The sequence below is a fragment of the Mytilus edulis genome, chromosome 6 (assembly GCF_963676685.1).
Source record: "Mytilus edulis chromosome 6, xbMytEdul2.2, whole genome shotgun sequence".
In the NCBI taxonomy this organism is placed as follows: Eukaryota; Metazoa; Mollusca; class Bivalvia; order Mytilida; family Mytilidae; genus Mytilus; species Mytilus edulis.
In genome coordinates, this window is record NC_092349.1 from 9,732 (window position 1) to 24,026 (window position 14,295).

The following is a 14,295-nucleotide window of genomic DNA, read 5'->3' on the forward strand; positions in this document are numbered from 1 at the left end:
AATGTCAATCTTTTCATAAAGTGGGGGTAAGGCGCTAACTGACATAAAGGGGGAGCGCGCTCCAGTCATGCTTCAATGATTCCCTATATAATCAACCAAATTTCCCCCACTATATCAATTATATAGGGAAATTAGCTACGAGATTAAACGAAAAATCAAAACATGTTTTTGTTTGTTCCATCATTAATGAAAGTCAAATAGTAAAATAATACTTTACTTTTTGCAGCCAGTTTGGTTCAGTTTTATCAAACTAAGATATAACTTGAAAAAAACAACTAAAAAACATAAAAAAAAAACATAAAAAAAAATAAAAAAAAAAACAATTTGAAATATCGCTGATGAAGTGTTCACTTCCAAGTGAATAATTCGACCTGATTGAAACAATCATGTGACCAGCTATTTAACTCCTTATGATATGAATGGGTTAACGGCATATTTTTGATGTTTTCAGCTATCAAAAGGAAAAGAATGTCAACAATGAAAGTGAAACAAAGAGAAATCATTTTGTAGACTGTTTCGATCTACAAAAACTCATTCATAAGATACAGGTAAAACGATGAGTAAACTAGTTTTAGTCTATAATATGAAATCAAGCAGACCTAGAAAATCACAATTTCACGTTTTACCTATCTATATTAAAATTTATATCAGGTTGCATGACTGAGGGTAGTCAGTGGAGGTCACCTGGATGGTTACATGACTGAGGGGAGTCAGTGGAGGTCACCTGGATGGTTACAAGACTGAGGGGAGTCAGTGGAGGTCACCTGGATGGTTACAAGACTGAGGGGAGTCAGTGGAGGTCACCTGGATGGTTACATGACTGAGGGTAGTCAGTGGAGGTCACCTGGATGGTTAAATTGCATATAGACTGAAATACACACAAAATGCTGATACATATTATCGACCCCATGTACGTTATTTGTTTATCTTAGACTTTTTAGAATTTGGATATATACGTTTTAGTTTGTTATAAATCAAATAACCTTAACATTATTGTTTTATTTAATTTGGATATCCATTTAAGTATGTTATAAATTAAATATAAGAATTTTAGTCAAATCGGTGAACAATTTGACATGTTACGCCCCTTTTACTGTAAAGGTTGAGTGAACTTTCTTAAAAAAAAATGGCAAAACAGCAAAATAATAGAATTCTGTGGAAGCGAACTTTTTGTACGACAGCTCTCAGATCATCAATTAGCCGACATTACGAAGTGCTTATTTCAAATACGTGTATTTAAATTTTCAATTGAACCTGTAGCCATGTGAGTTACGAAATTTTCAAACTCCAATAGTGTCAAAACAGCAAATATAAGAATAGCAGAGTGGCTTTTTTGTGCATATACCAACGACAAACTTCTTGTAAAGCATTATTGTGTCATTGTATTTAAAAGGAAAAGGGAATTTTGTGGCAAATAAATCAAAGATTTTTGTAACAAATCAACAGACTTTATGGATTATAGATTTTTGTTATAAAATTTAAAAAAAGGTATTACTCACTTGTTTTTCTATATGTGCTAGCATTTATTGTTTACAACAAGTTCAAAACAACCTTTACATTCCAAATTACCTCGTGCTGAGTAACTAAAGTTGAGCGCACCCGATAAGGTGTACTTGAATAGACAACTTTCGAGTTCGATGCATTTCCGTCAAAAACTCTGGTTTTAGTGAACATCATTCGTGCGTTTAGGGGCATCGTCACTTCCATTTCAATGTTGAGCGATAGTCTCGATCATCCAGCCGCTTTATTTTTCAAAGTATAGCGTCTGGATGACAAGTGATATAAAAATGGTAATTTATGACATTCGGAATAGTATCGGATTTTTTAGCTTGCATTTAAAGATTATGTCCAAGACGAATAACCAAGAAGTTGGTTATTGACTTCGGAAGATATTATATTACGATAATACTATTGAAAAGCCCGAGTGTACCGATTGTTGTTTAAAGCTATATATATATTTTTCTGTGACGACATACAAGTCGTGGAAAACACCAGAAAGCATGGCTTCCATCACCGCAAAGGAAAATAACAGCACATCAAACTTTGGTAAGATATAATCATGATACAACAACACAAACTGTTACATAAATTTTAATACAACCTGAAACACCGAGTAGTTATATTCTTTCATGTATGTCCGTGCTACGCAAGCAAGTTAATAATATAATAATAAATGGCAATTTTTGTATTGACTGGGACCACTCGAACAGTCGTGTGTACGCTATAAATACATTTGTGGTTGATTTGTATTATCTTTAACTTTATAAATACTTTATTGAAAGTGCTATGAAATATGAACTTCGTCCAGGATAAGTTTGTGGTATCTGTCTGCATTGTATGATGGAGTTCGCATTTTGATATGTGTAAAAAAAAAGGGGGGGAGGAATGATGCGCAATGTTGTACACATTTAAAAGACGGAACGAAATCCAAAACCATTAGCAGAAGAAAACCAAACAAAGTATATCTAGAAGATGCCAATTTGAACATACACCAAACGGTGTAAATGATTTGTGCTCGATTTTTTTTAAACAAATGCATTTAGCTTATTCAAACATTTAAGAAGGGGGCTAAGAAGTGGGACACGTTGTTATAAAAAGTAATTTTAATATACTGTTAGTAAACAAAGTCTGGACTGGTCAACTGGACAATACTTTTTTTGCACTTTTAAAAGGCATTTTTTCCACACTAAAAAAAATCATAAAAGAATACATGCAATGTTGTCGGTGAACATATACCAATTGGATTTCTAAACCTTAAAATAAAACCATGGCATGAGGAAAACACTGAAAATTTGGTTTTATGCAAAACAATAGACCCAGCATCAATGAAAGGAGGTCTCAATGAGGCAACAACCGGTGACTGATCTCTTACCAAAAGTAGAGATCAACATAATTAAGAGGACATACTGTTGACTTAAACAAAAGTTGAGAATAAAAGTACCAAAAGGTCAACATTATACAAATAAGAAGATGTGGTATGAATACCAATGAAACAGTTATCCACCCCAAGTTCAAACAAGGTGGATGTGAGCACTTATAGGCAACGGTATGGCCTTCAACAATAATAAAAGTTCATGCATGATTTTGATAGTGAATACAGACAGGGAATGTGTCAAAGAGACATCACCCGACAAAAGAACAGGAAACAACCCAATGCCACCAATGGGTTGTGTCATCAACACAGCGAGATAATCTTGCATGCCGTAGCAGGATTCAGCTTGCACCAAGACATTTTAAAATGTATATTTTTATAATGATGTTTTTCCAAACATTTTGTTTTTCATATATGCTATACTGGTGACCAAACATTAATATGATTTTAACATTTACTTTCTTTTGTAGACAAACCAATGAAGATTTCTGGACACAGATATTTTGTGTAAAATGTGAAGAATTAAAAAAAAAATGTATAATACTTGAATTTTCATTGTATCATAAACATCTCCAATTTTATAAGAAAAAAAGATTCAAAGATTTGTTTTGAATTACTGAAGCTGCCAGCAATCATTATAATCACAGTATACACATTATTCTGACAGCATCCATAAAGCGAAAAAAGGCACACAGACATTCATTAAGTAAATAAAACAAAAATCAAGAATCACATTGTTGTCAGATATGTCGGAGAAATTAAACAAATCAAAAATCATATAAATTTTACAGTTTTCACGTTTGAATTGTATCTCATTTACATGTCTGGCCCTTCTCAGTTATTTATATGGTATGGAGTTTTCTTAATATTGAAGGCCCAGCAGTGATTATATTTGCGAACATCCATGTCATTTGAACTTTGCTAGGTTGTTGCCTCATCAGCAATCATACCAATATACTTATTTTATATAAAGGTTCACATGTACAGGAGAATTTTTGTGAAGCTGCCCTTTAATACATGATGGATATTGGAATTCAAATTCGTATTACGTGTGAACTCAGCATAATAGTTTGTAGTAGGAGAATACACTTTTCAGGGTTTTTTTTTACAAGTTATGCAGTATGGGACAAATCCCATTCCATCTTTTCCATGTGATTGATTCAAACATGTATTCAAAGAGTATTAAATTGGGTTTCATGAATGACTGGTTAACTTGTGTATTTCTTCATGGACACGGAGACTGACGAAGTGGTATTGTGTGAAGATTGGTCCCTAAATGTTTTCTTCCCAAAAGGATAAGCCGATATAGATTATTGTGAAACATTCAGACTATTCTGTCGTTTGCAATTTTAAGATCAGTTAACTTGTAAATAAAAAAGTTGGCTCATTGTATGATCTCACTGATCTGCCAGTAATAAGTTGTTATGGAGGATTTTTTACATTGAAATCTTAGTATTTGTATGAGTTGTTTTTTTTTCTTTCCATAAACGTAACTTGATGTGTGCTTTTCGAGTTAGGTAAGTGCGTCAGATATCTGAAAGATTATATAAAAAGGAAAGCATAAATTATAACAAGGATTTACAGAAATAAGACAAAACTAAGAAAAAAGGGGGAAAATAAAGAATACAGACTAATGTGGATACAATATAGATCAATATACCGACTGTTGGTTGCTTAACGTCAAGTGGCAAATATTTCATAGAATAGAGAGTGTTTGGTATAATACAAAAATATAGAAAAATGACATTTTATAGTATGAAGATAAGAGAAAATTAAACGTGGTGTATTATAATATACAAAAAAGATTGATTTTGGGTTGCTTGGTTATCGTCTTGTGGTAAATATTGGTATCAAATGTTCAGGACTGAAAAAATGACAAGAAATATAAAGATGCATGTCGGAGAAACTATAACTCGCCAGAAAATTAAGATATATTGTATGGCTTTATGTACAACGGTCCACCTATACGGATCCCTGGGCTGTCTTAGCGCATAGCGGAGCGTGATACCCCCTATACACAAACAGTGGCTGATCCATACCTTGTTATAATGAGGGCACTCTACAGTCATGCTACATTGTTTCTTTATATAATCAACCAAATTTTTCCCACGAAAACAAATTCTGTCTTAATTCTTTTTTTTTTTTTTTTTTTTTTTTTACATGTGTCCTGAGACTACTATAATGTGTTATAGTAGTCTCAGATGTGTCACAAAATTCAGGAAAAAAGACCACCGCTATTAATTACAGTTTTCGATCGTTCTTTTAAGTTTGCCCATCTGCAAGTTGGGAAAAAAATAGGGTCAACTACAAAATGTCAGTTTTGATAATCACATAACTTTTATACATGTAACGTTACACTGTTTACTGTTTGTAATCATTGTTTTTAAATAGAATGGTGATACCGGAAGTGCTATTTATAGATATGTTCTATATTTAACTATTTGTTACGCCCCCTATAAATATCTGACCAGTCCGGTTTATCACCCCAGACGCTATATATATATGCGTCTGGGTTATCGAGACTATGTTGAGCGAGTGGTTGGAAAATTATAATACTATATTGCACGATTTATTCGGAAAACTAAATTCTCATAATTGACAATAAGCACTGCTGTCATTTGGACATTGGTCTTTTAAAATTATTTACAAAACAAAAAATATTTCTAGTTTATCTTGCACAATGACGATCACTACTTGAAGACGCTTGATGAACTTTGATAGTGCAGGGATGCAGGCGATCCCCTTTATCTGGTAAATAACTTCACAAAGGCGCGCCTCATTGACGATTTTTTTCCGGTGACAGATGAACTCGAAAGTGGTCTATTGGTCCATATTTTTATTTGTTTTAATCAATATCTAAATTTATAAACTTGTTTTGAGGAAATCATTGTTAGCACTACATAATCTTATATCTACCAAGCACCGAATTGCCAAATATGAGAATACAAAGGGAAAGGCTGTTGATTTTCTATTAAAAAAATCCTTATGTTTATCATTGAATCAACACAAGGGTACATAATCCTTAGTTAAATACCTTTGTAACTAGTCACACCAACAGAGAAGCTGTGTTTGCAAAACGAAAAACAAAAGCTTCGTTTTACTACAAATGTATTACAAAAGTATTTTCCACATATAAAAATAAAGACCAACGAGATATTAATCCACAATATAATAAGCTATTTTCTATGTTCTATTCATATTTGCTGGAGCATAATATATGTATATTACCCATATCTGTGTTTGCAAATATGTTTATAAAAAAATAAAGCTGAAAACTTGAATCATTAACAATACATTTGTTTTATCTTATCTTTTTTTACTAGACTAGTGCAAGATTTCTCAGTTCTCCAACTATTGATTAAGCGATCATTTATTAGCATCGGTTTGTTCAAAGTTAGTTGTTCATATTCAGCATAATAATTAGAAACACATATATTAACTGATCTTGCCTCTTGTTGGTGAAATGCTAGATGTACAGTCGCAAATATTTCATGCATTTTTAGAGCAAATAAAACGATATAAATAATTTTGTTCAGTTAATTTCATTATTTACAAAGTACATTTAATGACATGTTATTGATTTCCTGAAACCTTTATAAATGAATTCTTTAATTAATAACACAATAAACTGACCCCTGTTATTGAAGGGGTGAACATGAAATGATTCCACTTGCTTCCCCTTTTCTGTTTTTTTTTTGTGAAGCATAAATTATCCTTTTTTACTTTCCTTGCCACCTGGTTCCCGCTCGACTCTAAATTCCCTCTAACCTAATTCGTGTCCATCTAGTGGCATCTTTAAGGGAAGGTGGTTTCGGGGTGGGACATATGGTTGGACCCCCACCCCCTTTTAATATAAACATTTCTTTTGCAGAATTAATGATGAAGTATAAAATACATTGACGGAGAGCTAAGCCGATTCTCAAATTGAGGGGTGCAATGTGTACGAATCGTCTGTATCAGGTAACCGATGGTCAAACGAATATTTCTTTTCTATATATTGTTGTTAATTAAATATATAAGTTTGTGACAAAAAAAAAACAAATGCAAAAACAAATATGATATAGCAAAGACATAACAATTCTATAAGAATTTAAAAGTTATTGAAAAAAAGATTTAAGACTTCTGCTCTCAGTTGTATGCCTTTTTTAAGGGGCCATGTTTTCTGATAGAGGAGTTTCGCATTTTTTTACTTTTTGATCACGGGCAAGAGACAATACTTAAATATACCTATCTTCGTGTTCGTTTGAAAATTGTCTTGTATATATACAATGCAATCAATCATGACCATTTTGGAGGCCACACATCTTAATTAGGTATAAATGACTGAAGTGTTCTTTGTACAACTTTAATCTTAACCCACCAAGTCACTGTAAATACAAAGATACATATAAATAGAACTAAAGACTTTATAGACTAAACTTTAATAACTAAACTACTAAATTAAATAGTTAACAATCTGATCCTTTCTCTTTCTTAGGTAGATGTAAAGTTTATATAATGAAATAAAAGTTTTATAGATATTGCTTATCACATTATAGCTAATTCTCTCTTCCTGTTTTTTTTTTTCTTTTTTCTTTTAACTATTGTTCTCGAATATATGTATATCACTATTGTAAGTGTCACATGATCAATTTAAAGCTACTTCATAAAAACGGTATTTACAAGTCCAGTTTCAAAACAATATAAAAGGTTCTGTGCGCTGGCACCATGCTTGGTTAACACATTGGCTATCTGCTCTTTTGTTTCAATCCAATGAACAGTTAGCTCTCCTTTTTGGATCATCTCCTTGATGCAACTAATTTCGATTCGCAGTCTCTTTTCAGATATATTTTTCTTTGAATGAACAGATTCGAAAAGGTCCTTATTGTCAATCACACATCTTACTGTAATACCTCCTTCTGTAGTACATTTATTGAAAACCAGTTCATTATACAAAGTAGCTAGTGATGTAGCACAATAAATACTATCGGCTAAAGCTTAAGCTTCGCTAGCTAGTGTACTTCGAACAACCCTTCTTATTTTCTTAGATTGCCATGTAACCGTTTTGATTTTCCCATTTTTTCCTAGTTGTATAATTACAAACCCTCCTTGACTTCCCCCATCAGGGAGATTACAAAAAGAAGCATCAGTATATAATAAAAGTTCTACATGTTCTCCAAGTTCCTTGAAATGAAGAGACACTGGATCATTTCTAACTTTCCTTAAAAGCTTGTTCACTCTTTTGAAGTCTTCAATAGTACTTGTTTCTAACTTTGATGCTATCCTAACAATGTCAAAAGCAATATCAGGACGAGTGTGTTTTGCAAGCCACAACAGTTGTCCAACTTTTGATCTAAGAACAGTTTGTTCGACCGATGAAAGCTTAGAATCATTTGGCCTTTTTCTATCAATTGAGACTGTCTTTAACACTTCAACATAATCTGTCTGACTCAATATTATTTTATCATCTGCATGAATTAGAGCCAGTCCTAAATATTTGAACGATTCTGAAGTTTCTTCTCCGACACTGAATTTCTCTCTTATTTTCGATATAATCTCGGTTTCAAACAAATTGGTTCTTGCCCACAAAAAATCATCAACATGAACTGCAAGAACACGAGCCAAACCATTTGAATTATACCAGTAAAGTACTGCTGGATCAACTCTAGATTCAGTACCTCAACATTCAATTAGGGTTTTCTTAACCTTTTCATACCATTTTAAAGAAGCATCTGCAAGACCATACACACATTTCTCTAAAAACCAGAGTTTTCCATTAGCATTAGCTTTGGACGAAGATGAACTTTTCTTTGCATTTTTACGCCTTGCAGAAAGGCAGTTTTAATGTGTATGGAATTGATGGACCATTTCTTTTGCATTATGATTGAAAGAATGAGTCTAAGAGATTGTTTGTCACATGTAGGAGAGTTCTTCTATATTTCATCCAAACAATCTTCTTCAAAACCTTTTGCAACGAGTCTTGCTTTCCTGTGTATTTTATTATCAGCTTCTTTTATAGTATATACCCATCTAGTGGATACATATGACTGACCATAGTCTTCAACTTCTTGATAAACATGATGTCTCTTCCAATTTTCAAGTTCAGCTTAACGAGCATCACAAAAGTCAATCTCATTGAATACTGCTTCTTCTGATTCTTCGTCATCCTCTGTATCCTGATTTGTGTCAGACTTTACAACTTGCAATTCATCAACTGCACTTAAGTCTATTGATAACGTGTTACCTTTAAGCTCTTCAGGTTTCCTATATTCTACATTGTACTAATTCTTTTTACTTGATGATGCTTTACCAGCTCTACTCAGAACAACTCCTTCTTGTGGAGTATCATCACCTGGCATTTTAAAGTTCACTTTTTGATCCTTTTTTAAAAGTAATGCTTTATTACACTTAGCATCAAGTTCATCATTATTTTTACGGTGTACTACAGAAGTTGCTTGCTCATTGCTCTGTTCTCTCACTGTAGTATCTTCATGATTATTATTATCAAGCTCAGAGTCACCTCCTGATCGACTTTCCTCATAAGATTCATACCCTTGATTCACAGGATTATCCCTGTCTAGTTCAGAGTCACCTGCCTGACTTCCTAATTCAGATTCATGTCCTTCTACTTCATCGCCACTTTCATGTTCATTGTCTGACTGATTGTTGACATTAGAGTCTTCCTCGTCATCACTATCATAATAAAGGACTTCATGCTCAGCCTTATTTTTGTTCAAGTTTGGAGTTTGTAGACCTTCTTTCAATGTTACCCTCTTTTCCTGTTGTTTGTTTTCCTTATTTTTTTGTTCATCAGTATCTCTTAAAATCCTACATTCATGCACTCTTACCTAAGGTCCTCCATATCTTATAAACACAACAACATTGTCCTGTCCAACAACTGTACCAGGTCCTTTCCATTGATTGACTCTAAGAAAGTATACTTTATCTCCATGTTTGAATTTCTCACCTGAGGGACGAACCTGCTTTCGAAGAGCACGCCTAATTTTCTCTGAGGATTCCGATGCTACAAATGCTTTTCTTGCCTCGTGAAGACCAACTGAGTGTTTTCCCGTTGTTTTACTCATTGTTTCTCCTTCAAGATCTGGAGGTTTATTGACTAGTGTTGATGGCAGGTTAGGATTTCTTCCAAACACAATTTGATAAGGACTGTACCCATACACATTAAAAGTGCGAGGTTTGGCATGCCACAAAACCAGGTTCAACCCACCATTTTTTCCTTTAAAAATGCCCTGTACCAAGTCAGGAATATGGTCATTGTTATATTATAGTTCGTTTCTGTGTGTATTACATTATAACGTTGTGTCGTTTGTTTTCTCTTATTTTTGAGTGTAAATTCACATTGCGATAAGACGTGTCACGGTACTTGTCTATCCCAAATTCATGTTTTTGGTTTTGATGTTATATATATATGTTATATTTGTTATTCATGTGGGATTTTGTCTATATGTGTTACATTTTAGTGTTATGTCGTTGTTCTCCTCTTGTGTTTGGTGCGTTTCCCTCGGTTTTAGTTTGTTATCCCGATTTTGTTTTTTGTCCATGGATTTGTGAGTTTTGAACGGCGGTATACTACTGTTGCCTTTATTTACAACACTATTTTTGGCATTCACAGCCCAGCTAATTGCAGTTTCCCAAGATAGATTTGAGGTTTCTCTGACTTTATATATAAAAAAGAAGATGTTGTATGATTGCCAATGAGACAACTATCCACAAAAGACCAAAATGAAACAGACATTAACAACTATAGGTCACCGTAAGGCCTTCAGCAATGAGAAAAGCCCATACCGCACAGTCAGCTATAAAAGGCCCCGATAAGACAATGTAAAACAATTCAAACGAGAAAACTCATTTATGTAAAAAAAAATGAACGAAAAACAAATATGTAACACATAAACAAACGACAACCACTGAATTACAGGCTCCTGACTTGGGACAGGCACATACATAAATAATGTGGCGGGGTTAAACATGTTAGCGGGATCCCAACCCTCCCCCTAACTGGGGACAGTGGTATAACAGTACAACATAAGAACGATCTATAAAAATCAGTTGAAAAAGGCTTAACTCATCAGATGGACAAAAATACAATTGGACGTACTTGGCCGGGTACTTATACATCCCGACACAATAAGACACAATGAACAGATCTGAGAGTACTCGCAGTTATCTGACAGCTAGTTCAAGGCTACTAGCAACTAATAATAAAATCATGCATCTAAGACTAAACTTGTTTACTGTTTCAGCTTCAGAGTTGCATTATGTCGTTCTACAATGCCATTTGACCAGGAACTGTATCCTGCTGTCGTCTTAACTAACATGTTTAAATTTTCAGCCATATCACGAAAAATTTGAAAATTGAATTCCCCACCATTGTCAACCTCAGGAGCACCATATACACTAACCCATAGTTGCATGAATTTGCCAACAACTAACTAAAAGTCTTTTCTCCTGATAATGGCTGCTGCACTCAAACGGCATTACAAGTCAATTATGTGTAAATAGTAGAAATTGTGATCAATCTCCTATAAATTCATAGCAACAATTTGGTTAAAATCATTTGCATGGGGAAATCCCACTATTGGCCTTGCCTTCGAACGTTGGTACTTGAAACAGACAATGCACTTTGAGCAAACATCATTCATATTGCCTTTGTATCTGAGTCAACTGAGCCTGCACTGTTCAATAGAGACAACAACTTTTCAGATGAGGCATGACCAAATTGTTTATGCAGTTTTGATATAATATCCTTTTTTCTTTTCTTAGAGAATCCAGAATCTACCATCAGGATTTCCTCCTCACTCACTACAGAATCGGTCTGCCCAGTTCTTCTGTCTTTGATGTTTATGCAATAATAACCATTTGAGGTGAAATGAACATCAACTGGTTTTCCGAACATTGTCACTTTATCATTATGGAGATCAAGAACTGTTTGTGCTTTTTTCAACGAATATTTGCTCAATAATAAATGTATTTCACAGTCAACTACTTCTGTCACACACAAAACTATTAAACATTTCATTTTCTTAAAGTATCGATATTGTAACCGCATGCAATTGTCTTAGCATTCTGTTTTCCTACATACCTTAATATGACATATTGTATTAAGGTATTTAGGAGTTTGTTTTTGAGACAAGTGCTTATAAATATGACAGTAAGAATAAAGCTGGTAAGTGTGGATCTTCTCATACACTAGCCAATGAAGTAAAAAAAATATACACTTGAGTGTTTTGTCGAACATGAAAAAGAACAGTACAGAAAATATTTGCGTAATACTCAAGTTAGCAACATGTTAACAGGAATCTTCTATCTGCAAGATATTACCCCATCCTCCTAGACTATCAAATGGTTGTTCCCGTACAGCCTGTTATCCAAATGTGACATTACTTAATGATGATTTTAATAGTTTCAGCATTCGATCAAATCAATTCATTTTTTACCACAAGACTCCCACCACACAGATTATCTCATCGCCTTTGACAAAATTACCTCATCTCTAGTTCACACTATCAATGTTATATATACAGCTAACCTTGTTTTGCTGTTATTGGTCCTGACAGTGGCTTCAAAGACTTGAAAAATGATTATGGCGTTTGGCTTTTACTGCAGTATTAAGAATTCCTCCAGCATAAAATTATTCGGTAATCTTTTAAAAATTGTTAATTATGTGGATTGTTTGTCTGCTTCAGACTCGAGGAGGACTGTGTAAATAACACCGCCCCTTGGTGTCTGTTGCAGAAGGGAAACCTCCACTAATCTCAATATATATTGCTGCAGTATATTTTATTTGCTGTGAATACACATGAACTTTTGTTACATTTATGTTTTTTTTTTTTTGCATCAGATACGAGGAGGCTGGTTATAGCTCTTAAGCTCACAATCCTAGAGCATTGTCCCTTGGTACCTGTTGCAGCTAAAAAAATATTAGTATTTTTACATTTCCAGCAAAAACATTATTACATTAAGTGAGAAAAAACGTTTCACACATCTGAAATACTTTTTTTTTTGTTTAACTTATAATAGCCTGTAAGACTTTATATCAATACTTTAGGTTTATTATACATGAATGTCATGTAAAATACTGTATGTTGCAAACAATTTTATTTGTTATGTGTATATGCTCCTTGGGGATCTAATTTAGAAAATAATATATCTTATCATATCTTATCTTATATCTATCTATTACCATTACCGTTTGAAATGCTTGTGTAATCATGAATAATTATATTTTAAAAACTGATACAAGCAAACTCTTCAAACATATCCTAACTTACAATCTCCATAAACCTTCAAAAAAAAGAGAAAAATAACTAAGGTAGCATTCAACTTTCATAGGGTTCAAACAACAACTAAAAGAATCATTCAGCTATCACAATGTGTATTTTTAAAACAATTACAAGGAACATTCAACTACAGGGTTCGTCATAATAGAACAACAATCACAAGGAACAATTAGCTACCACAGGATGCATACCAAAAGACAAGGAATATATTTAAAACGTTGTTCATACAACAATCACATGGAACATTCAGCTATCACATGTTTCATACGACAATTACACGGCACATTCACATATCACAGAGTTCATAAAAACAATCACAAGAAGCATTCAGCTATCACATAGTTCATACAACAATTACATGGAACATTCACATATCACATAGTTCATACAACAATCACATGGAACATTCACATATCACATATTTCATGCAACAATCACATCAAACATTTAGCTAATCAACAATCACAAGTCTGCATATGTACACCTTTACATGGTGCATTTTAGAATAAAGGGTCACAACGGGCAAAATACCAGAGAATTATGTACCACATGAAATACACGGATTTGCTAAAGAAAATGTGCTTAAATTACTGTTCTTCGTCCTTGGAGCTGCTAGGTGACTGTATGATTAAACTCTATATTTAAGGAAGTTCGCTACCCAGTTTCAAAATAACAAGCTTTTTATACCACTAGAATATATTGATTGGAGATTACAAAAGGAACCAAAAGAGCAAAAATAAAATAAAGGTTATTGTGTTTGTTTTCAAGATATAAGCCACTGTAATTTTGGCGGGCAAATGTTCTCTCTCTTGATTTGTCTTACCTTTATCATTGACAAGTTTAAGTACTCCAAAACGCGCGTCTGAAGTATTAAATTTTAAAACCCTATATAAAACACTGGGTCGATGCCACTACTGGTGGGTGTTTCGACCCCGAGGGTATCACCATCCCAGTAGTCAGCACGTCGTTGTTGACATAAATATCAATTATATGGTCATTTTTATAAATTTCCTATTACAAAACTTTGAATTGTGCGAAAAAGTAAGAAGGATTTTCTTATCCGAGGAATAGAATACCTTAGTCGTGTTTGGCACAACCTTTTATGGAAATTTTTGGTCCTCAATGCTCTTGAACTTTGTATTT

General features: G+C 33.6%; 1 long non-coding RNA gene across 1 annotated transcript; it reads left to right on the plus strand.

Moving 5' to 3' along the window:
* The first annotated feature begins 330 nt into the window (after positions 1-330).
* On the plus strand, positions 331-12,868 carry LOC139526875 (uncharacterized). Its single transcript, XR_011665213.1, has 3 exons — positions 331-910; positions 6,744-6,832; positions 11,636-12,868. It is a non-coding gene; the product is annotated as an uncharacterized lncRNA (long non-coding RNA).
* The last annotated feature ends 1,427 nt before the right edge of the window (positions 12,869-14,295 follow it).